Genomic DNA, 23543 nt, shown 5'->3' with positions numbered 1-23543 from the left:
GCCAAGAGAATTTAAGCGTGCTTCAAATTAAAATACCGCTAGTGTGTTAATGGAGCGTAGGAAATGGCGCGGAAGGGTACCTATCTATCCAGAGTTAGTCACAGAGTCGCAGCGAACCACGTGACACCGTCACACTGTTAGAGTGACGATATCACGCCCCTCAAATCGTTTCCGCCATCGTCATCCAGTCACACCATCATCACACCGTTACCGTCTTACCATCCTCCCATCATCGAGGTCATACCATCATCGAGGTCATACGATCATCGAGGTCATACCATCACCGAGGTCATTCCATCACCGAGGTCATACAATCACCGAGGTCATACAATCACCGAGGTCATACCATCACCGAGGTCATACCATCACAGAGGACATTATCATCACTGAGGTCATAACATCACCGAGGTCATATCATCACCGAGGTCATACCATCAACGAGGTCAAAACATCACCCAGGTCATACCATCATCGAGGTCATACTATCATCGAGGTCGTACGATCATCGAGTTCATACCATCACCGAGGTCATTCCATCACCGAGGTCATTCCATCACCGAGGTCATACAATCACCGAGGTCATACAATCACCGAGGTCATACCATCACCGAGGTCATACCCACAGAGGACATTATCATCACTAAGGTCATAACATCACCGAGGTCATATCATCACCGAGGTCATACCATCAACGAGGTCAAAACATCACCCAGGTCATACCATCATCGAGGTCATACTATCATCGAGGTCGTACGATCATCGAGTTCATACCATCACCGAGGTCATCCCATCACCGAGGTCACACCATCGCCAAAGTTATCACAAGGGGTAAAGCTCTCGACTGGCAAGCGGTAGGTCGCGGGTCCAAATCCCGGCAAAATTTTATTTGATGTTATTTCACAAATAATATATAGTATATTTGCGGCATGTTCCAGAGTGGAAAATACTCTCAGTATCACCCTGGTGTAAGACCACCATTCAGAATTGAAACGTTGTTTGAAATGGCTTTGGCCGTGTTTAGTGACAAGATATGAATAGCCATGTCAACTGTAAACTACTTAATCCTATTTGTACTGTAATCAACTCTTCTTCTGAAATTAAATATCTTGGTGTGATCATCGATGAAAATCTGAAATGGAAAAGCCATATTACGGAGTTAGTAAAGAGAATAAGGAAATGTTTATATATATTTGTTAGGTTAAGAAATATTTTAAATGTGAAAATACTAAAAAATGTATATTATGCTCTTGTCCACTCCCTGCTTATTTACGGAATCATAGGTTGGGGAGGATCTTATAAAAACAACCTAAACTCAGTAAAAGTTTCGCAAAAAATTATTATAAAGGTAATACTGAAAAAACTACTCTACTTTCCCAACAAAATTGCTTTTTAAATTGTTTCCAGTACCAAATATTGATGATATATTTAAGCAAACTTCCATTATAAAAATGTGTAAAGAAAAAATAACACAGAATATCAAGAATTTTACAAACTCATGAGAAATGGATATCAATTTATTACGCCAATCTTTAAAACAACTCAAATGCAAAACCATTATGTTTACCAAGCCATAAAAAACTACAATAATCTCCCTTCCGAATTGCGCTGTATTACGAAACAACAAGAACAAATAAATAAAATCAAACTTTTTTTCCAAAAAAACTTATATTTAAAAAAAATATATGTATATATATATATTATATTTATATTTTACACATAACATAATATTATAACATTGAATCTAAGTAAGAATCGTGCTAAGAGCTCCTCTTTTCTGATAAGGTATACATGACCAATTATGAACCTTAATATTATATTTTGCAAAATATGTATGTATTAATGTAACCCATGCATAGACATATGAATATTAGTAGACCTGCCCTAAGTGATTAAAAGCGTATTATCCCCACTCCCCATACCGGTTCCATTGGAGCCGGCTGTGCTCGCGTATGGCCTCAAGTGAAATTTGAAAACGTGACGTCATCATTCTTGTGCGAACTATGGTCGAGGCATCATCGGTTCATTTTACGAAATAACACGGCAAAATGTTGACTTGTACTATGAAAACTTGTAAAAATAGATGTGAAAAAGAGAATAAACCCAATTGTCGTATTACATTCCATATATAAGCATTATTTTACTTTATTTTAAGCATATTCACATCGTATAATATATATCAGTTTTAGAAACATATACTATCACATCGAGAAACGTCTGGACGCGAAACACAAAGCTGGTTGGTTGCTGGGAAGTAAATTATGAACATTTATAAAAGTGTCTTAACTAAATACTCTGAAACGAAATATTCGACTCTGAAAATAGAACCGAATTTTTTTGCCGAATTTGGACTTCGCAAATTTGTTCATAACGTGGCGAGTAATTTGCGCTCCCATGTAAAAATGTCTATTCATTCAAAAGCAGATTTTACTTTTAAGAAGTAAATGGTGATATTATAATGCGAGATGCCTATTTACTGTCAGATTGATTTATTGACGAATCACAGTCAGCCTTACGCCCTTCGTTCTTCAACAGTTGATTTTACCCCTCGCCATTATCTTCTCGTCTATTAATTCCTATGTCTGTGAACCCATGTGATGTATAATAAAATAATAATAAAAAAATAAAAATAAATGTACTTCATCTTCCCAATCTCGTTGCCCTCCCCACTACCTTCAGCCTCAGAACATACCCTATTTGGGGATGCCATAGTCTCACTGGACTCCAAACGGTTGGGAGCAGTTGGGACTCTTGAGCGGGTTCTTATTAAAAACAGTCCCGCTTCACCATCACGTCATCACACTGCCACAGGAACGCCTTACCCAATTTCTACCGATTCATAACTAGTATCTCGTTAAGTCTTTAAGTTTTTATGTTCCAAAAAAGATATATGTTATTTTTGAAGATAATATCTATTCATTTGTTATGCCGGAACGTTAATTATATGATATTCCATCGATAGGAAAAAAATATTAATTAAATATGTTATAGGCATTAAAAAATTCACAGTGTTTCTTTAAATGCAACTAAAGCATTTGTCGGGAAATTTTTACCCTATTTCAAACGAGTCGTGTTTTATTAAATATTTTCATCATTTTCGCTTAATTATTATCGTCTTTTAATATTAGTGCGCTCCCTCTAACATTCATATTTGCTTATCTCTCTTTCAAACCATCTTTGAACGCTTACTACGGGGCCTTAAAGCCATTGTACCGTCACGCCGTCATGACGCCATCCCGCGACAATGCATTAATTAATTATAAATTACAAATGAATTATTATTAATTATTAATTACAGTTAAGATGTAGAAAAAAAATTACAAAATTCATGGTTTCATGAATCCATTCTTATTGGCAGTAGAAATTGAGATCTAGAGATGGGGAGACAAAGATAGAGATACAGAAAAAGTGACGGAAGATGGAACACAGCTCAGGGGAGGGGGAGGCGGGGATTTTTTGAAAATACATCTTTGCAAACTATGTCGAGTGAGGTATCGTTTACTAGGTTTTTATTCGTAATAACGAATGGAGTTGAACCAACAAAACTCTTAGAATTGATACAGGTTTTTCCAATAAAAGGTGTTATTTTGATATTCAATCGTAAAAGATCAATGGTTTCGTTGCTTCTGTGGCACGTAGCGCCGTTTTGTTGAAAGTAAACGTTGTCCAAATCAATACCATCTAATTCCGGCTATTAAAAATCATTAATCATCTCTCGACAGCGCAATCCATTCACCGTAACTGTTGCTCCAGCCTCATTTTCGAAAAAGTAAGGTCCAATGACTCCGCCGGACCATAAACCGCACCAAACAGTAATACGTTGAGGATAGATAGAGTTTTCCGAGCCCCAGATGCGACAATTTTGCTTGTTGACAAAGCCACCGTGGTGGAAATGGGCCTCACCACTCAAGATGATTTGCATTTGATTCACTCAAGTGAATTTTAATAATTTCAATACGTTGTTGAAGCGTGTATCGTTCCATTTTTATTAATGACGTAGTTTCTACTTGTCAAATATCAAAAAATGACATGAAATGTTAATGTAGCGAGGTGAATCCGTTCGGGCCAATGACGCAACATTCAAAACAAGTTGTGAATAAAGACCCCATTCACAAATTACCTCCCTTTTTAATGTCAAAAAGTAAATGTGGACTGCCGATGCATATTTAGGTGAGAATTTCAGCAGTCAATTTATTAAATAATTTTAATAACTGTCATAACGTTTGACGTTTCGGAATTTTAATTCATTCAAACCTCCAGTGTTGGCAGCGTATATCGATTTCTTATTTATCGCGTTATCAATATCGGTATGGCTATCAACAGCGCGACCGTGCTCGGGAAATCGGTAAAAAATCATTAGTAGTTACGCCTACCGATTCGATATTTTGAAGTTGTCGATTTCATTGTTAACAAATTATTTGATAGTGGAATAATTTTTTCATTTCATTTCATTTTTTCATCATTGAATGATTAGTATCGCTTGATAAACTGATAATTTAAGTGCAACTGAAAATGTCCGGTGAAATTTTGAAGACAATTGACAATTATTCGATATTGGGATTATTTGGTGCACTGGTTTGAGATAACGAACAGAGGACCAAAAACCAGTACCTCCATTGTTCACCTTACGTAAGGGGCACGTGGAGTGCTGATCGATCGGTAACACGGAAAGAAGGCATCGTCTTACATCATACAGATTTTGGACAAGAAACGAGGGTACCGTAAAATGGGGTGACCAATGTACAAGTTAAACCAAATAACTTTTTTATAAAATGAAATTTTTTTGTCATATTTATTGCAACTACCGAAATATATGTTTAAAAAAAAAGTGTTTGTCACCTTCCGGGTGAGACGACTTTACTATATATTTTATCAGCTTATCACAACAATACGCCAATCCCAAAAAAATTGCATAAAATATTTAACGTTTTTAACCCCTCCAGCTTTTAAGGGTCATTTATGACCGGGCGTCCATCTTTTGTAAAAGTATTTTTATGTGATTTAAGATTTTCACGGCCAAAAGTATTTTTGTTATTTGTTTTTGGGGTGTTATGTCGTGTTGTTCTAACTCCTTCTTTAGCCAAAGTTTCGGACAGCATTGCAGTTTCCATCATCAGGGCAAGGTTCAATCCTTATTCAAACCATTTAACCAAATAACATATCTGCCCTGATGATGGACACTGCAATGCTGTCCAAAACGTTGGCTAAATAATGAGTTAGCGCAATACGGCATAACACCCCAAAAACAAATAACAAAAAAGTTTTTTTATCATGCGAAAATACGCAATTTTCTCGACGTTAGAAAGAGAAATATCAATTCTTTCCAGTTTTGCCTCAAATATTTATACTGGAATCCATTAATAAAATCCTAAAAATAGCCAAAATGAATAATTCGTATTTCGCGCCGCTATCGTAATAATCGGTTTAACTTTAAAAACAATTTTTTTTATTATATGAACGAGATAAAAGTGAAGGTACAGTTTTCTTACAAATTCCCCAATTAAAACGAAACTATTTTAAAAACATCGAGTTGTCTCATTTTTTATATGATTGGAGTAAAAAATTAAGTAAAAATGTGTTCAGCGTTTTGACAACATTTCTCGCGTTTGATATTAAAATTTTATTATTTAGAAATAGGGATGTCTATTTTAAATGCATACACCAGAAAGATAATTTTGTATAGTTTTTAAAACAGTTTTTTTTTACGGATAATTAAAAAATAATATGTATATAGCGTATTTTAAATAAAAATAAAAATTTACTAAATGGACAAATGTAATGAATGTACTGAAGGGTTAAAATACAATTTTAAATATAGAACTAAAGAAACGCACTTATTTTTATAATGACTTTTGAAACATTAAAAAAAATGGTTTGAATGAAGATTTAACCTTCCTACCCAGGAACCCTACAACGCTACCAACCTCGGCAAATGCCGGTCGGCTTTGATCGACATATATTTCGTACATTAACTACCGTAATGTCATCCGATTTCAGAGAAATGCGTATACTCACGTGTGTGCATGATTGCCAGAATTGAATGAAAAATATATTTATATATAATGCATTATCATCGACAACGAGTCTATCTGCCGAGTTTCAGCTCGATCGGGTGTCTGGGTGTGGGTTCATTTCCGCTTCCAAGATTTGAATTCATTCATTACCGAAAACAAAAGTGAAATTCAAAGAGATGTATTTAGAAATGCAAGTTGGAATATTCTAGTATAATTTATCGATAGACTCTGATATCCTTTATAATACAGGGTGTATCGGCAAGTACCCGACAAACTTTAACCAGCTATTCCTCAGCACATTTGGAGTAAAAAATGTTATGGGCGCTTTGCTGTCCGGTAACATTTTTTTTCCATTAAAAACAAAAAAATAAATAAAAAATCCACACTCCGTCACGTGTTCAACAGCTGTTATTAGCAAGTGTGTCAAAAAGTGTCCTCGCTCTTTCGTAAACACTAAATAATAATAGTTAAAAATGAGACGAATGGTGCCGTGCCATTTCGTTGTGATTGTAAAAGCGCGCCAACGTAGGTACGTATGTACATTATTCAACGAAACTCGAACAAAATATTGCCAGATGGGTTTTCAAACTTTGACAAAGGATAAAACATTGGTTATTAAAAAAAAAATTACCGGACAGCAAAGTGCCCATAACATTTTTTAGTCCAAATGTGCTAAGGAATAGCTGGTTAAAGTTTGTCGGGTACGTGCCGATACACCCTGTATAAATGACACGAAACCATCATGCTGCGTATACATACGCTACGTATACAGTAAATGGCGCGAAACGCCGCTTGCAGTTGCTTCGTTCCTTTCCCGTAATTCGTGGCTCATTACAATCGTTGAGGAATTTATAAAATACTAGCTGACATGTACCCTGCGTTTCTGGGGGTTATCCTTAGGAGATATACATTATACATGCCATCGCGGACTTTTCTATAGGCCCTTTTCGTATTACATTATTTTGATGTATCTCATAAGGTTTAGCCAGCGTTAGCAATATATTTTTACGACTTGATTGCAAAACATCGACATTTCTATAAATTCTGTAAATATAATATACATTTTTTATATATATAAACCATCCGGAAGAAATTTTCTAAATGATAATAAATACCCCATCAAAATCTGTTGCGTAGTTTAGGAGAACTAAGCGCACAAACAGACAGACACGAAAAGCGCATTAACATTTTGTATCTGTCTGTAAATATGTATCTAACAAAACAGATTCACAAGTTTCAATACGTTTGAATATAACTAGAGACCAACTAATTTAACACATATTTTCTAAGTTATTGTATCCACGTTGGCCGAAAAATTTTTGTCATTTCTGAGTGGTATCGAGAATTAGGCACATATCCGCGATGATCATAGTCGCCTACGATTTAAAAGTCGCCCCTTATTACGGAACCTATTATATGATAAAACACATTTTCATATGAATCCATACAAATTCGATTACGATAGTCTAATCCGTGCTTCATGAAGCATGGATTAGACTTCTAATAGACTCCTAATAGGTACTTTTAATGGACTCGTTTCGAATTACCGCTTCCTTACGATTGTTGTCGACATTTTAACGGTGTCATAACTTTTTTTATAAAATAAATCATCGTAAAGTTGTTGTTCCGTCACGCCGTTTGCTTTTGACAGGCCGTGTACTAACCAATAGTATGGTCAGAATTTGAACTGTTTTGTTTAAATTCACACACGTCAGCTATAACCACGGAGTGCCGTGAGCCGCACAATCGCACAAAAAAAGTTCGTCGTGTTAAAACCAATGTGTATACTATCGCCGGTTATTTATCGGAATAATCCCTTAAACGTATTTTATCGCAATCCAATTAAAAATAACGAGTGCTACCGTACAACGATCACCGTTCCAGTGCTGACAGATGATTCTCGAGATGCAGATTTCATTCGCCACCCGGTAAGTTGATTGTGAATTAACCTTACGAATTGTGTTTTCGCATTCGCCTGTCATAAGCCATAGGCTTCATCCATGCTTTATCTGTGTGGAATAGCCCTTTATAATACGGCTATCCCAACCCTTGTTCGTTCCTCGAACAGTTGTGGTTTATTAAAATTTATAATTAACCAATTTATTTAAACAAACTACGCTGATGCGGGCTTTTACAAACATTTGATATACATATTAGTTTGGTGCAACAGTAATCAAGAAATAAAAGTTTGCCATTATATAGAAATTCAATGCAGAAGAATAGTATTATGCTTAGCTCAGCTATTAATATTATTGAGGTATGATACTATAGCCTTCTTGTAACTATATTCCGGGCAGTTGAACACATCTACAACTTCTGAGAAATTATTGACAGCAGCATGTAAACTAGGTACAAGTAAATATCTAAATGACTCAGTCCTGATAGTGTTGTTGCAATTAAAAATAATTTTCGATCGAGTAGTTCTAGTTGGTATGTTGAAGACGATTAGGCTTAATAAATCAGGACTGTCTATAATTCCAATATTTATCTACGTTCTTTTTACTTTAAAATTTCAATGTTTCTTCTTATTAGTGTCAGGAGTATTTATAGAGTAGTCTGACTACTAGAAAAAGTCGGGGACGCCCGGGGAACACTTAACGCAATATCTCTGCACTAGAATGAGTTACATGGCCAAATTAAAGATGTCATAATATTGTTTTATCTATTTATTTAACGCCCAGAGAGCTTTTACATGTATGTGGTACAATTTTGATGACAGACAATTTTGAAACATAAGAAATAAACAGTAAAAATAAAATTACATTTAAAAATTAAAATTAATTAATTAATTAACACAAATACTTTCTTTTACGGTTCTGCCAAAGTATAACATCACAACTGCCATTCTACAAATAATTCAACACTCCTCACACACCAACACTAAACCAGTCTTCAATTCTAACATACACAAAACACGATCACAAAATCAAATGCATTTATCGTCATCTACTTACACGACCAAATTTGGAATTAACTCCTTACAATACATTGCACATAAACAATATAACGCATTACCTAGTAATTTAAAACATCCGGCAACGAACAAAAAAACATTGGCAAAAGCTCTTAAAAGCTTCCTCAACAGTTTCATTAATGACTAACACAATCTTTTTCTGGAACTCCATAATAACATCTGCGTTTATTTATTTTAATGTATTTTATTTATTTATCTTGTCCTTAATCTAATGTTGTCTTTCCCGAAATGAGTTTAATAAACTCACTGGGAATAATATATTATTACTTTGTTATCATTTTGTAATGTATTATCTTGTAATAAAAAAATAAAAAAATATGCAAGAAACAAAAAAATAACAAGATCATAAATTAAAAAAATACAGCGATTTGACTGGTTTGAAAAAATACAACTTCTATTTTTATTTTTTATTTTTTTTTTTTTTTAATTTTTTTTTATTAGTGTCTATTTAATAAGGTTTGATGAGAGTTACATTATATAAAAATCTATAATATTTCATTCATATGGTTTCTTCTTAGTCCTCCTCACTAGGTAGTCCTGTGCTGAGGCGGACTGGTAGATTTCTTTGAGTTTCTGTTATTTAGTTTCTATGATGTTTTTAGTTTCAATGATGTTTTTAGTTTTTATGATGTTTTTAGTACATTTTCTAGTATGTCTGCATTAATTTCTTTCACCCATGTTTTGATTTTTTCCTTAAGCTTATTTATCTTTTCTATCTTTTTCAAACTTGGAGGAATATAGAATATAATAATTTAGGAATAGTGTTGAGATAAGTCTTTTACGTAATCCACCAAATTCGCAAAGTTAATATTAAATATATCGACATCACCTAAGTATTGGTTTCCCATACTGTGAAACCGTTGTATTGGGGAGTTCGCAATGTAGTTGCGCTTATGTGTGTTGCCGTGGAATAGTGTATTTTGTCGTGTTGTTATTGTAGGTATTCGTAAGTTTATGAGTTGCAGAAGTTCGCAACAGTCGAATTTATAGTTTAGAATTTAGAATAAAAAAGTTAAGTCGTTTATTTTACGCCTGTTTCCAATGTGTGTATTTTAAGGGTATTAAATAAGAAATGATATTGTAAGTCTTCTAGTGGGATTTTTTAACAGTAAAATTATGGTATACAGTAGTGAATGGTGGAAAAAGTCAAGGATCTCTTAAATGCAATGAAATACAGAGTCGATATTATGTAGTTTTTTAACAGTAACAGTGTAGATTTCATGATACTACAAGAAGTAAATGGCAGAAAAAGAGATGCCCGAGGAGGACATGAATCAAATAATTATCTGTGGTAAAGTGAGGCGTACGCAATGAACGAAGAAAGATGTGTAAGGACAATATATGACGTGTATGTGAGTGGTATAAGAAGTCAAGGACCTCCGAGGAACATATGGCACGATCAATTGAAACAAATGCTTTTTCAAGTGTTTATAATAATATTATTCGCATCTTGAAAATGCACCCAGTTTTCAGGTAATCTCAAACTTTATTCCAAACCATTAATAATCCCGACCAACGCCGGATGTACGTAAAATAAATTAAAAAAAATCAAATATAAATAAATGATACAAAATGTATTGGCTGCTGATAGTAGGTCCTTAAGTTTGTACTTACAAAAGTTTGTTAAAATGTTTTTAACTAAGTGACATTTTTATACAGAAAATCCTTGAAATGCTGGTTACAAAACGCTGAATAATATACTTTAGGTTTTGTGCATATTGACAAGCGCCAGTTTATTTACAGAACTTGAACAATTCATCAAATTTAAAGTTAATATTCAAATTCTGTTGTTTTTTTTACTAACTCCACAAAAAAAATCCTCAGGGATCTTTTGGGGATGCAGTGGAGGACCTTTTTAGTGAAAGGAACGAGAGGAAGTTCTGGGAAAGAAAAAGATATGAGAGATGAGTAGGAATCTGGGGGTCAATGTGTTCAGGAGTCCGGTTAGATACCTAGAGAGGTAAAAAGGTTTCCCTCAATCAATGTATCCTGATTCGACCCGCCACTCAGTGGGTGGCCTAACGCATATTGTTATTCCACAATAATACTTTTGCCATGAAAATCTCAATAATATCTGAACAATAATGATACCTAAAATAAACCTTGTAATGTGTTTATAATGAGTTGGCCTAGTTTAGCGGCACTAACACCTACCATCCTATCTACACAACTACTTGAATGTACGTGATATTTGTCAGGATTTTAACATCCACTTGAAAAACATACTTACGTAAATACATTACTTATAAACACAGAAAAAAAATTGAAAGATTCCTGATATTTCTAAAGCATTGCGACATCAACAACTCTTTAAATTATTTTTGCCAAATTGCATAGATACGTCCAACTTCTGTGGAATTTTAAATAGCTGTTCTCTGACGTTTAATTCTCGACACCGAAACACTTGTGCTCATAAATATAATGGTTTATATTATATTGGTAGGAAGGCTCGCCTCGCCTACCCGTTTACGCAAAACGTAACAGAAATATACTCCAACGTTTTGGCACCGGAAAATACAAACAAAAAAAGATAAATTATTACAGTGACCCTCGTGACGTCTGCTCGTGTTTACAGAATATATAATGTACATTATTGGCTCCTTCGACTGCCCCACTTTCTTCTGGCTGTTGACTTCATCAGAAGACATGTAAATATTATTAACCTACGTATGTGAGTAATATAATATATTCATGCAATTATGCGAAAGCATTCTGTTTTGTTTGTGAATGAAAGATACGCAAGAGCTAGAAGGAGCCGAGAGTATGAAATATTTGTACAACTCATTTTCTAGCATTGATCTATTTTCGTTTACTTACTTCTTTATCTGTACTATTATTACGCTAACGTCTGCCGTCCCCACTAGCTCCACGTACAGCTTCAAACAGAAGTGCTGCCATCTAGTCTCCATTATTTATCAGTCAATCAGTTTTTACCGATTTCCCAGTAAAATTTTCGAACTCTGAAATTTCTGTAAATTTTTTTAGGTCAATGCAATTATTTTCAGCATGTAATGTCATTTTAATCACGATCTTTTACTAATCATATCTTTACACGTAGGATTTCATTTGAAGTTTGAATTTGTTTTCTTGAATTAATTAATGAATGATTGAAAATGTTTCTTGGAAGTGAAAATTAGCCCATTTCCTGAGATCCGGTCGAGCTGAAACTCGGCTGATAGACTAAATAAAAATAGATGAATTATAGTAAAAAAAATAATAATGTGACAATTTGTCTGTGTCTGTCTCACTAAGGATATCCTTTGTCGAGACTGGCTAGTTTAAAGATAAATTATTTTAACTAACTAATTAACCATCACGCCGTCTCCCCGCAAGGGTAGGCAGAGAGGACGGACCGCCAAACAACTCGGTCTTGACACACACTCCTTGCCTCATTCACATTCATGCAGCGTCTCATACATACTCTTCTATTATTTTGACTCTTGACATGGCCCGACTCAAGTATCTGATTCACTTGATCGTGCCATGTTTTTCTCGGGCGTCCCCGACTTCTGCTACCATTCACATTTGCGTAATTTCCTCACACTTCTTTCTTTGTTTATTCGTAAGGTTGATTTCGACAAATACATTTTTTGATAAGTTGAAAGCAAGAATAGGTATTGATATTTGTTAATAATTATTTTTACTATCCCTCTAGTCATCGGCAGTATGGTTACCCTATGATTGCGGCTGATAAGCCATCACAGGTTCTTTGTAATACTTATTTGGTTATTTAACAGTAGAATTTTATTGTTGCCAACTATGAACGTACTGGCTAGCTATAATTTTAGTTTGAATAACAACAGTATTTAGTGCTTATTTATAGTTTTAAATTGAGAAATGTATTTTTTATACATTAATAAATAAATAAATGTGTAGCGAAGTTTTTAAAATTGTTTGTATTTTTTTTAATTGTCTTGTTTTATATTTCTTTGAAACTTCACTTGAGCTTTCAAAATAATGTTTAGAAATTATTTGAGATTCTCACGGCCAAAAATATGATGTCATTTATTTTTCGGGTATTATGCCATGTTGCGCTACCTCCTTCTTTAGCCAACGTATCGGACAGCATTACAGTATCCATCATCAGGGCAGAGATGGACACTATAATGCTGAAAAAAAAATCACTAATATATTTGGGAAGAAATCTTTAAATATGTAATACAGAAGAGAAAAGCGTAGATTATTGAGAAAAATTATTAAGCAAAATAAAACATTATTTAGAATTATAAATTCCAAATAATATCATATACCTTTGCATAATCTCAAACATGATTGGGTGTAGTGCGTAGAAGCGCCTACTCGATAAACAACACAAATCATGTATATTTGTTGACAATGATTTAATTATGGTCACTTGATATGACCTAACCACTTATCAGAGTGGGTGGTATTAGATAGACCTCACTAGAAAAATCGAACCTTATCGAGTAATTAAGGTTATTTAAAACTGCAAAGAATATAATTATATTTAGTGAATATGAATTATTGATTGAGCAATGGAAAATGATTAGCACTACAAAACAGTAACAGTATTAAAAAAAATAGCTGTCACGGGAAGCCTGACAGATGTGAAACAACGAAATTGATTTTTATAAAAGGAAGTGAAAATGAAAGTAAACATGACTTTGTATTATTGATAATAATTCAATTATTTCATAGTTATTTTCGACAGGAAACTTACCTTTGGTGGCTACTGCGAAACAATTTCCAATAAGGCTATGCAAATGTAATACTTAAGTTGAGTCAATGAAACTACTTTACTGCTCCCTTGTAAGATTACAGCTAGAATATGCATCTCCTGTGTGGTCTCCAATGTATACCTGTAATTTACACCGCTGGAATAAAGTAAAAAGGAAGTAAAAAAATTGTTCTTCATAAATTGAGACAACCTGTGATTAATATCTAATAAAAAACATTAATGTCTAATCTAAAGCTACCGCTACTTTCTACCTATTAATTAGAACTATTAATGATATTCTTACACTTTTTAAATTAGTGAATAGCTTTATAGACTGTCCTCAAATTTAAAGTGTTATTAATATCTATGTCTCTTTCAAATCAACTAGATTTCACCATCGTTTCTGTGACAACCATATATAGCACTAACTATTCATATTCACTAGCGCGAGCTGAGCGAACTGCCAATATATATACAGTTTTCCACTGTGACAAGCATAGCAGTAACTATTCATATCACTCCCCACTAGCGCGATTTGAGCGAACTGCCAATACATATACAGTTTTCCACTATGACAATCATAGAAGTAACTATTCATATCACACCCCACTAGCGCGATTTCAGCGAACTGCCAATACATATACCTACAGACCTTTTCGATATATTTAAAACCTCTCCATCCTACTACATCAAAGCAAAAATAATTAGTTGTTTATGTAACTGATATGTTTCTGTATTATGTTTGTAAAATGACAAGTATGTATTGTACTGATATGTACGAGTATGATTCGCGTGTACTGACATGTTATTTCTGTATATTTCTATTCTGTCTATTCTATTCTGTTCTATTCTGTCCCCAGCAACGTTATCCTTAGGAGATAGACAGTTACACGTTGAGGATAGAGAGGCTTTTCAACAATAACTCTTGGGTTTTCTGAGCCCCAGAAGCGACAATTTTGCTTGTTGACGAAGCCACCGAGGTGGAAATGGGCCTCATCACTCAAGATGATTTGTATTTGATTCACTCAAGTGAATTTTAATAATTTCAATGCGTTGTTGAAGCGTATATCGTTCCATTTTTATTAATGGCGTAGTTTTTACTTGTCAAATGTCAAAAAATGACAGCTTCAAAAGTAACATCTACCGAAATAGCGGGGTATTCAAAATAACACCTCTTATTGGAAAACCTTGTATTCAGAGATTCATGAAAAACAATATAGCGCTCTCTCTGTCCGACCTCCCCACTCATAGCTCACATACCGGTTAATTCGAAATATTCATTTCTACTTGGAAAATAACCAGAGATGTGCAAAATGGGTACCCAAAACCATTTGAAATGCAAAATGGAAATGGGTCAAAACTTTTCCATTTGAAAATGCAAAATGCAAAATGGTTTTGAGAAAAGCATTTCAAATGCAAAATGCAAAATACCTATTTTCAAAATGCATTGAAAATGCAAAATGGTTTCTCAGGTCAAACAATTAAAATAATTATAGAATTTTTAAACAGTTTTGTCATTTAATAATGGACATCAATGTAGAACAAACATATTATGATGGTAAATCATTTACATGATGTTAAATCCAAAAACACCACGACTACAGATTATGAAACCACAAAAAATTTGCGCGGGACGTAAAAACATAGAAACTGCTATCTAACATTTAATATTACAGCGTCATGGCCCCATGTTCAGTATTTGAATCAGTATTTTTTGTAATGGTATCACTCAATTGCCAGGGCTCCTACCAGGGAGCAACTTGACAAATAATGTAAATTATCTCTCATAGCGAGGTTGAGGACCGACTGATATTTGGGGCGTATGGAAAAAAGATGAGTGGAGATAGTAGGAAGAATGTTGCAAAAAAGCATTTAAAATGGAAAATGCATTGAGAAAAGCATTTAAAATGCAAAATGCAAAATGGTTTTTAGAAAAGCATTTAAAATGCAAAATGGAAAATACCCATTTTGCATTTTGCATTTCCATTTGAAATGGATTTATTTGAAATAAAGCACATCTCTGAAAATAACATAGATATTACGACATTTATTAAATGTTTTTAAATGCGCCAAATACTAACGGCTCCAGGCGCCATTGGCTCAGAGCCAGAGCTGGGTGCAGCTAAGAGCTTTCGTAATTAAGTTGATCCATGTTACAATCTTGTTCTGAGATTACAGAGATTACTCTAATTACTGATGACTACGTTAATAGCATACGCAAACAAACGAGTAGATAGACAGCTGTGATTATCCTAGAAGGGCACCGAGTTAATTTACAAGGGTTCCATTACATACAAGGCGTATGGTTCTTAACTACAACATCCTAGTTCCAGTGGCAGTTCGTGCAATGAGGCAGGGAAAGCCATGCCTCAACATTGAGAAGAAAGGGAGAGAAAAGATACACGTATCCAAACATTCAAAATATATGTACCGATCGATTGGTACTCGACAATCGTATTTAATACAAGGAAAATAGGAGTGGAAAAAGGAGGCCTCTACCTTGCGAATGATCTTACTTCATTTGAAAGTTCTGATGTTGGTCTTGAATGTTCTGTTGTACATTTTTAATAGTTTATAGATGTGCTTTAGGCTATTTTTTAAATCTTCTTGCTTTCTTTTTTCAAATGTGCCTTTAGGAAATGAAACAAAAACAAGTGAAAGGGCAATTTAGGTAGGAACCGGATTATTGGGAAAATCAGAAAAGTGTTTCAATACTAAACATATATATTGCCAATTTATGAATTGTGTAAGCGTTAAAGGTATTTCTCTATGCCTGGTCGCCTTTATATAACTCGTCATACCAGTGTGACGCGGCCGGTTACGCGTGGATTTCCGCTTGCCCAGCTACTACGAACGCAGTACAATAATTCGCTAGTGAGGCAAAGATAGGGCCCGCCTCCGAGAACCGCTGGCCGCAGAACCGCAGAGGGGGATGAGAAAGAGCACATGGAAAGCTAGCTGACATAGTCGCGCGTTGTTTAGTTTGAGGCGTGCCTCAAACAACGATCGCTTTCGAAATAGAACCGATCATTTACGAGTAGCTCTAATGACAAATACTTGTTTCTTTTTGTGATTGTGGCTATTTTGATTAATTTAGTACCTTGTGGTTTGTATGTGTAGTAATTAACTTGATCATGTTTACACATTATTATTATTTATGTAGGTAAGAGTAAGCCTTGTCGCTTTAGTTATATATTTATGCATAGTAAGCAGTGGCGGCTCGTAACTTTCGGTGTACTAATTGGTAATTTTACAAAAATGCATTATTGATGTTGGTGTAGCCGAAAACGTTTTCTTTTTTGAAAATTCACTGTTTCTTATGAGAGAATTTTCAGGAAGTTTCGCGGAGTTCACGGACAAAAACTCTGATTTTCGAAAAAACATTAACAATCGTTTTGGACTAAGCTACATCAATAATGTCAAATTTTTCAAAATTAGCAATCTATCACGCTCAAGTCACGAGCCGCCACTGATAGTAGGGTAGTTATACATTGACTTTATTTTACTGTCCCGTCTTAATAAGTGATCTGCTTCTGCTTCTCTTGTATATAATTGCAATAATAATAATATGGTTGTAGGTACTCACGGGGACCCCACGGTGAGCATGAGAGACTGTCTGGCCAGGTCCCTGGTGGGGTGCCTGGTTTGGTGGTGTCGGGGGCGCGGGGGACGCGGAGAGGGCGAGGTCTCAGCGGCGGGGTATTTCTTCTCCACCGCGGACGCGGTTGTCGCAAGGGCCCCTTCTGACGCGCCATCTGCAGCGCACAGTAATAAATTCATAATTAGTGGGTTTAATTAAACATCGATGTTTGCAAAACCTTAATCACAGAAGAAACAACATTACTAAACTGTATTACTGTAACGTTAAACGTGAATAAATTTTTGCATGTCCTGTGCATGCAATGATCAAACATGGAATTTTGGCACAATAGAAGGTCGTAGAAAGACATGGGTACATTATTTGATAAAATTATAATTATTATGTACGTATTGTGAACTAGCTGACGTGTATCCTGCGCTGCTAGGGGAATAATGAATGGTTGGAGGTAAAGTTTTGAGGTCGTGAATTCTAGTATGCCTGACAACTGAGTGCATTTTTTAAGATGAAAATATATGATTATTGAGTATTTGTTTCACTTGATCGTGCCATGTCTTCCACGGGCGTCCCCAACTTCTTCAACCCTTCACTTCCAAGTCATAAATTATCTCTTCGGGTATGATTTGAGATTTTCACCGCCAAAATTATTATAGTGATTTGTTTTTGGGGTATTATGCCGTGTTGCGCTACCTCCTTCTTTAGCCAACTTTTCGGACACCATTGCATTGTCCATCATCAGATTACACATCTGCCCTGATGATGGACACTGCAATGCTGCCCTAAACGTTGGCTAAAGAAGGAGGTAGCACAATACGGCATAATACCCCAAAAACTTATATGTTCGTTCATCGTTTATGTCTCATTTTACCTCAAATAGTTATGATTCATGTTTCCCGCGGACGTAATATACTTTTTATACGCTTCACTTCAAATAATTATCAATCCGCACTGTTACTGTTAAAAAATTACATTAATGTCTCATTCCAGTGTAAATATACCCTTAAATAGATCCAGAATCTTAACGACGTAAGTGAAGCAGCCGTGCACAAAAATATGCGCCGCGCTACCCTGGTGTATTGAAAGACCTGCTGTTGAATTTGCCCTATCAAAACTCTAAAATAGAGTGGGAATCTTAACGACATAAGTCATGAAGTCATGTAAAAGCAAAATTCGGCGCGCGGTCCGGCGTAATAGAATCGAACTTATGGTCGAATATGCCCTAGCAGGCCAAGAAAACGGTATTTCCGTGAGGTTTATTTTAATTATTTCTGATGAAAGAATTTAAATGTGAGTGTCGAGTGAACCCCCGTTATTAGAGTAGCCTTAAGTCTTCGGCGTCCCCGAATTTTTCTACCATTTAAACCACTCTCTAAACACTCCTGGTACTAATAAGAACAAACTTTGAAATTGTCATCGCAATCGGATGAATGGTATAGGAACGCGTGCGGGACAAACAAATAAACATTAATGTAACCACATGTAAAAAAATATAAAACTGTTGCATGTTATGTGTCATTTATCCATGAACCAGGAGTTATTTGCGTGACGTGTCTCACACATCCTATTGACACCAAATTAACTAGCTCATCAATATTCACGTTGGCCTTTAAAATTCATACTCAGTGTTGCCATAATCCCAAAATGAAAAACCCTGTTTCAGGGATATCAAAATAACTATTTTTAAATAATAAAAACCCTGTTTTAAATATTGCAAAAATCATGTAAAATAAACATTTTCTTTTTTTACTGTAAACTAGCTGCAGTCTGTCAGATAGAGAAACAATAGCGCGTTGCTTTTAAATACAACATATAGCGCTGTATAAAAAATTTTACCTGTCATTGGTAACATCTATAAAATATGTGAATATAAAAACACACGCCTACTCGAATGCAATGTTGGTGTCAAAATTTGGAAGCAATCGATGAAGAACCTTCGGGAGAATTAAATTAAGATTTTGAATAAACGAACATTTACATATAGTAAAATATAACTGTATTACATATAATTATGTATATTGAGGAAATCCATAATTAGTTTTATTTTGGCTATATAATACTTATGTACAAACTGAAATAAATGTAAACTGTCGATTTCCCGAAAATTAATATATAATAAATAATAATATATTTTTTAAATAAAATAACTGACTGACGTCTACCGGGCGTTGCTGGGGGTTTATGAAATAGAACCTTAGGAGATAGACATATACAATCTCGAACTTTTCTGTAGATTTTTTTAAGATATAAAATTCCGTAGTACATTGTTTTGATGTATTTTATAAGGTTTAGCCAGCGTTAGCAATATAATGACCTGAAAATATATTATTACGACTTGATTAAAAAACATCGACTTTTCTCTACTTTCTACAAATAAAATATGAATGTATTGTATACATAAACCTTCAGGAAGAAATTCTCTGAATGATTATGAAAGTCCTATCAAAATTTGTTGTGTAGTTTAGAAGAACTAAACGCCAAAACAGATAGCGTCTTTATGTAGGTAAGGAATTGATAGTTTACGGTAACCTCCGGCTTAGTGAACTCTAGAGCTTGGATTTGAACTTTTAGTTTTACTCATTTTAAAAATCAGAACTGTTTGTTTGAATCATAGAATGAAGTGTCTTCTAGTGTGGTGTGGTGTGGTGTGGTCCCAACCGTCTGGAACCAGTAAGACCATGGAAACCCCATTTGGAGAAATGTTGTGAGCATGAAGCTAGTGGGGTGTGGAAGGAGATGGGGAAAAGGAATATGGAAAAATACCTGGATTTTCAGATATGAACCACCAAACTCGGCCAAAGCCAATTCTGAATAGTGGTCTCACACCAAGGCGATACAGAGAGATATATTATTTTTTAATTTTCGTAGAAAGCAATCACTTTGTGGTTTAACATTTTAATGAAATAAAACAATATTTTTTGTTTAAAACCACGAATTTTTATTAATTTTAAGACCGACCGGTTTCGCTTCACTCGAGCATCGTCAGGGTACAAAATTAAACTAATAAATAATACAAAATGTGTCATTATATATACATACAGAAGGAGAGCGAAAGTAAAACCAAAATGAAACAACAATATATTAAAAGAAAACGATTAGTGTATATAAATATTATAATAATAGAGAATAGGCATTAATAATTGTAAGGTGATTAAGGGATACTGGGAATTTTACAGTTTACAGGGAATATTCCCAGTATTGGGCTTTTTGACAAATCTAATTGATTATTCAGAATTAAACTTTTAAAACCAAGCGCTTGCCGGTATTTGAACCGGCGACCTCCTCTTGCTAGTCGAGAGCCTTACCCCTCATCCAAGTAAAAAACCATGAAAACATGGTAAAAACCATGCATCTGGCAACACTGAATTACAGGCTGTGGCTTGTGTTCTGTGGATAATCCAGCCATGTGCCATGTGCCTTGTATCTTGTCTACGTGGCTACATCATAAGTCAAACGAGTTCGTCCACACCTATCACCTACTTCGATCTACGTGCGATATAAATTGGCAAACATTTGAATAAGCCTATCACCTATTAATTTAGTGTCGGTAACGTTTGCGGTATGAATAATTTGGAAAGCTTTGTTTGGCACGTAATATGTAGTTCCTTGAGGCATACTAATAAATACATTTGTTTAAATAACTGCAACGCTCTGAGAAAACCCAGTCACCTTATAATATTGACATGGAGTAATGAGGTATTTCAAATGGAAACAAAATTAATAATAATATCGGAAACTTCCCATCTCGTCAAAAGGGTTAATCATTTGATGGGAAGGCACGAATACACCATTATAGTCTTAATGTACTGGTGTTGTAACGGACGTACTGCTCCGGGCTCGGCCGCGGTCGCCCCATATTAAAATTTGATATTTGCCCTGTTGTTAAATTGAAGAATGTAAAATGCTAATGTGTGAAAAGATAAATTGTTATAACCCTCTGCTTGTAAAATGATGTAAAATGTTTTTGTGATCTTATAATAAATGAACGTCGGAGCTTGGCTAGAGGTATACGGGCAGAGAAGTATTGTGAGAGCTGGTAAAATCATAATTTAATTCGGGCACGATTGTTAGAACCGTGCCAAAACGTAGTGGGAAGCCGTGCCGTGCGCCATACGCCGTCATAGCGTCACAAATGACCGGTGGTACGCCGTCATTACGTCCCACGGGCACGGTTCTGAAGGATCGTGCCCAAACAAAGAAAACCGAAACTACCGGCCGAGCGACGGCGGTAGACGGCCCGGGGGGGCGCCGCGATAGCGTCGCTACACGGCTCACGGATTCCAGGAATCAAAGAGAAAGTGGGCCCGTGTGAGCGTCCGCGCGCCCGCCGGTGGCCTATAAAACGTGCAACATGCCCTCAAAACGGGAGATATCCAGCAACCACCACCAGCTCTACACCTCTCTCTCTGCTCTGCCCTCTACCTCGCTCCGACTTCTGACTCTGCTCGCCTTCTTTCACTCTGACCCCCGCCTCACCCTGGACCACGGACTGCCTACCCCTTCGGACCAGACTCGGAATCAGCTCAAGAACAAGCGACAAGCAATCGGACCAGCTCTACAGCGGCTTCAGAGACGGCCCCGTTCTACCCCTCCACGCCACTGAAGGACGACATCTCACGCCTCCACAGATTGGGATCACCGGCCCCTTACAGTCTTGTGTGTCACACGATTACGTCTGATACAGGTGTACTGTATAATTATCTTATTGGTATGAAATAAACTTGAGATCGGGAGAATTCAATGAAATGCCTTTCTTCGTCAAATATTACGAGTGATTTATTACAATGAATCTCTAGCAGGTTAGTAGTAGGACCTCCGTTCTATCTAGGAATTGTCTAGCATAGTCTGAACTCGTAAATATTTGGGTACACCCGACATGCTATCTCTGTCAGGAAGTGCAAGTACCGCCATATATGAAAAACCCTTAATACTACATTAACTGGATATTAATAACTTAAATCTACACACTCTACTGACTTATGGTGGGCGGTGTCGAAACTACAACCAAATAACAACACTATAAGTAAATTAAAATCGTTTTCATTAACTTTTATTTATTTACATCTATATAACCTTCAGAAATATAGAACAGAAGTAACGCGTTCGATCATAAATTAATAATTGAGTCTGAATATATCGGGAGCATTTACCCATAAACTAGTTTTAAGACACAATAAAACTCATTTTCTCTCAGTACCTTCGGCGTAAGAAAGTTTTTTGGCTTAACTTAAGTTCATATATTATTATATTTATGTACAGGATTTTACAATAAGAGGTGTTATTTTGATATTCAATCGTAAAAGATCAATGGTTTCTTTGCTTGTGTGGCACGTAGCGCCGTCTTGTTGAAAATAAACGTTGTCCAGATCAATACCATCCAATTCCGGCCATAAAAAATCATTTATCATCTCTCGATAGCGCAATCCATTCACCATAACTGTTGCTCCAGCCTCATTTTTGAAAAAGTAAGGTCCAATGACTCCGCAGGACCATAAACCGCACCAAACAGTTACACGTTGAGGATAGAGAGGCTTTTCAACAATAACTCTTGGGTTTTCCGAGCCCCAGATGCGACAATTTTGCTTGTTGACGAAGCCACCGAGGTGGAAATGGGCCTCATCACTCAAGATGATTTGCATTTGATTCACTCGAGTGAATTTTAATAATTTCAATGTGTTGTTGAAGCGTTTATCGTTCCATTTTTATTAATGGCGTAGTTTCTACTTGTCAAATGTCAAAAAATGACAGCTTCAAAAGTAACATCTACCGAAATAGCGGGCTATTCAAAATAACATCTCTTATTGGAAAACCCTGTATTATACAAGCTGTTTGTTTTTTAGAAATAAATATAATCAGGATTTACATGTATTTTTTTAATGTGGCTGTCTCACTGGGACATCCTGTGTCGAGCCAGGCTAGATTAGAAATATTTTATTTCAACAATAGGTATATTTTTGATAAAGTTAATTTACATATTTTTGATAAGTTGAAAGCAAACATACTTGACAGAATTAAATCAGGTTGGAATTAGTTAGTGTGAAGTGACGTGCCTGAGAATGCATCCTCCCTCTGCGGTGCGAGGCGATGAGAGGCCAGGAGAGTCCTGCTGGAGATATCAAAAGGTCTCCCTCAATCAGTCTCTCACGATCTGGCTTACCACGCAGTTAGTGGGTAGATGCATCCAGTCCCGGACAAACCTCACTTCATGAACCAAACATAGCGAACCACATGGGGTGACCTATGGAAGAGGTGTTGGTTATCCCATAAATGGTTCTCGGGGCGGTG

This window comes from Hesperophylax consimilis, chromosome 2 (genome assembly GCF_061612785.1).
Source record: "Hesperophylax consimilis isolate HC1 chromosome 2, BYU_Hcon_1.0, whole genome shotgun sequence".
NCBI classification, from domain to species: Eukaryota; Metazoa; Arthropoda; class Insecta; order Trichoptera; family Limnephilidae; genus Hesperophylax; species Hesperophylax consimilis.
Note: the sequence above shows the minus strand (reverse complement) of the source record.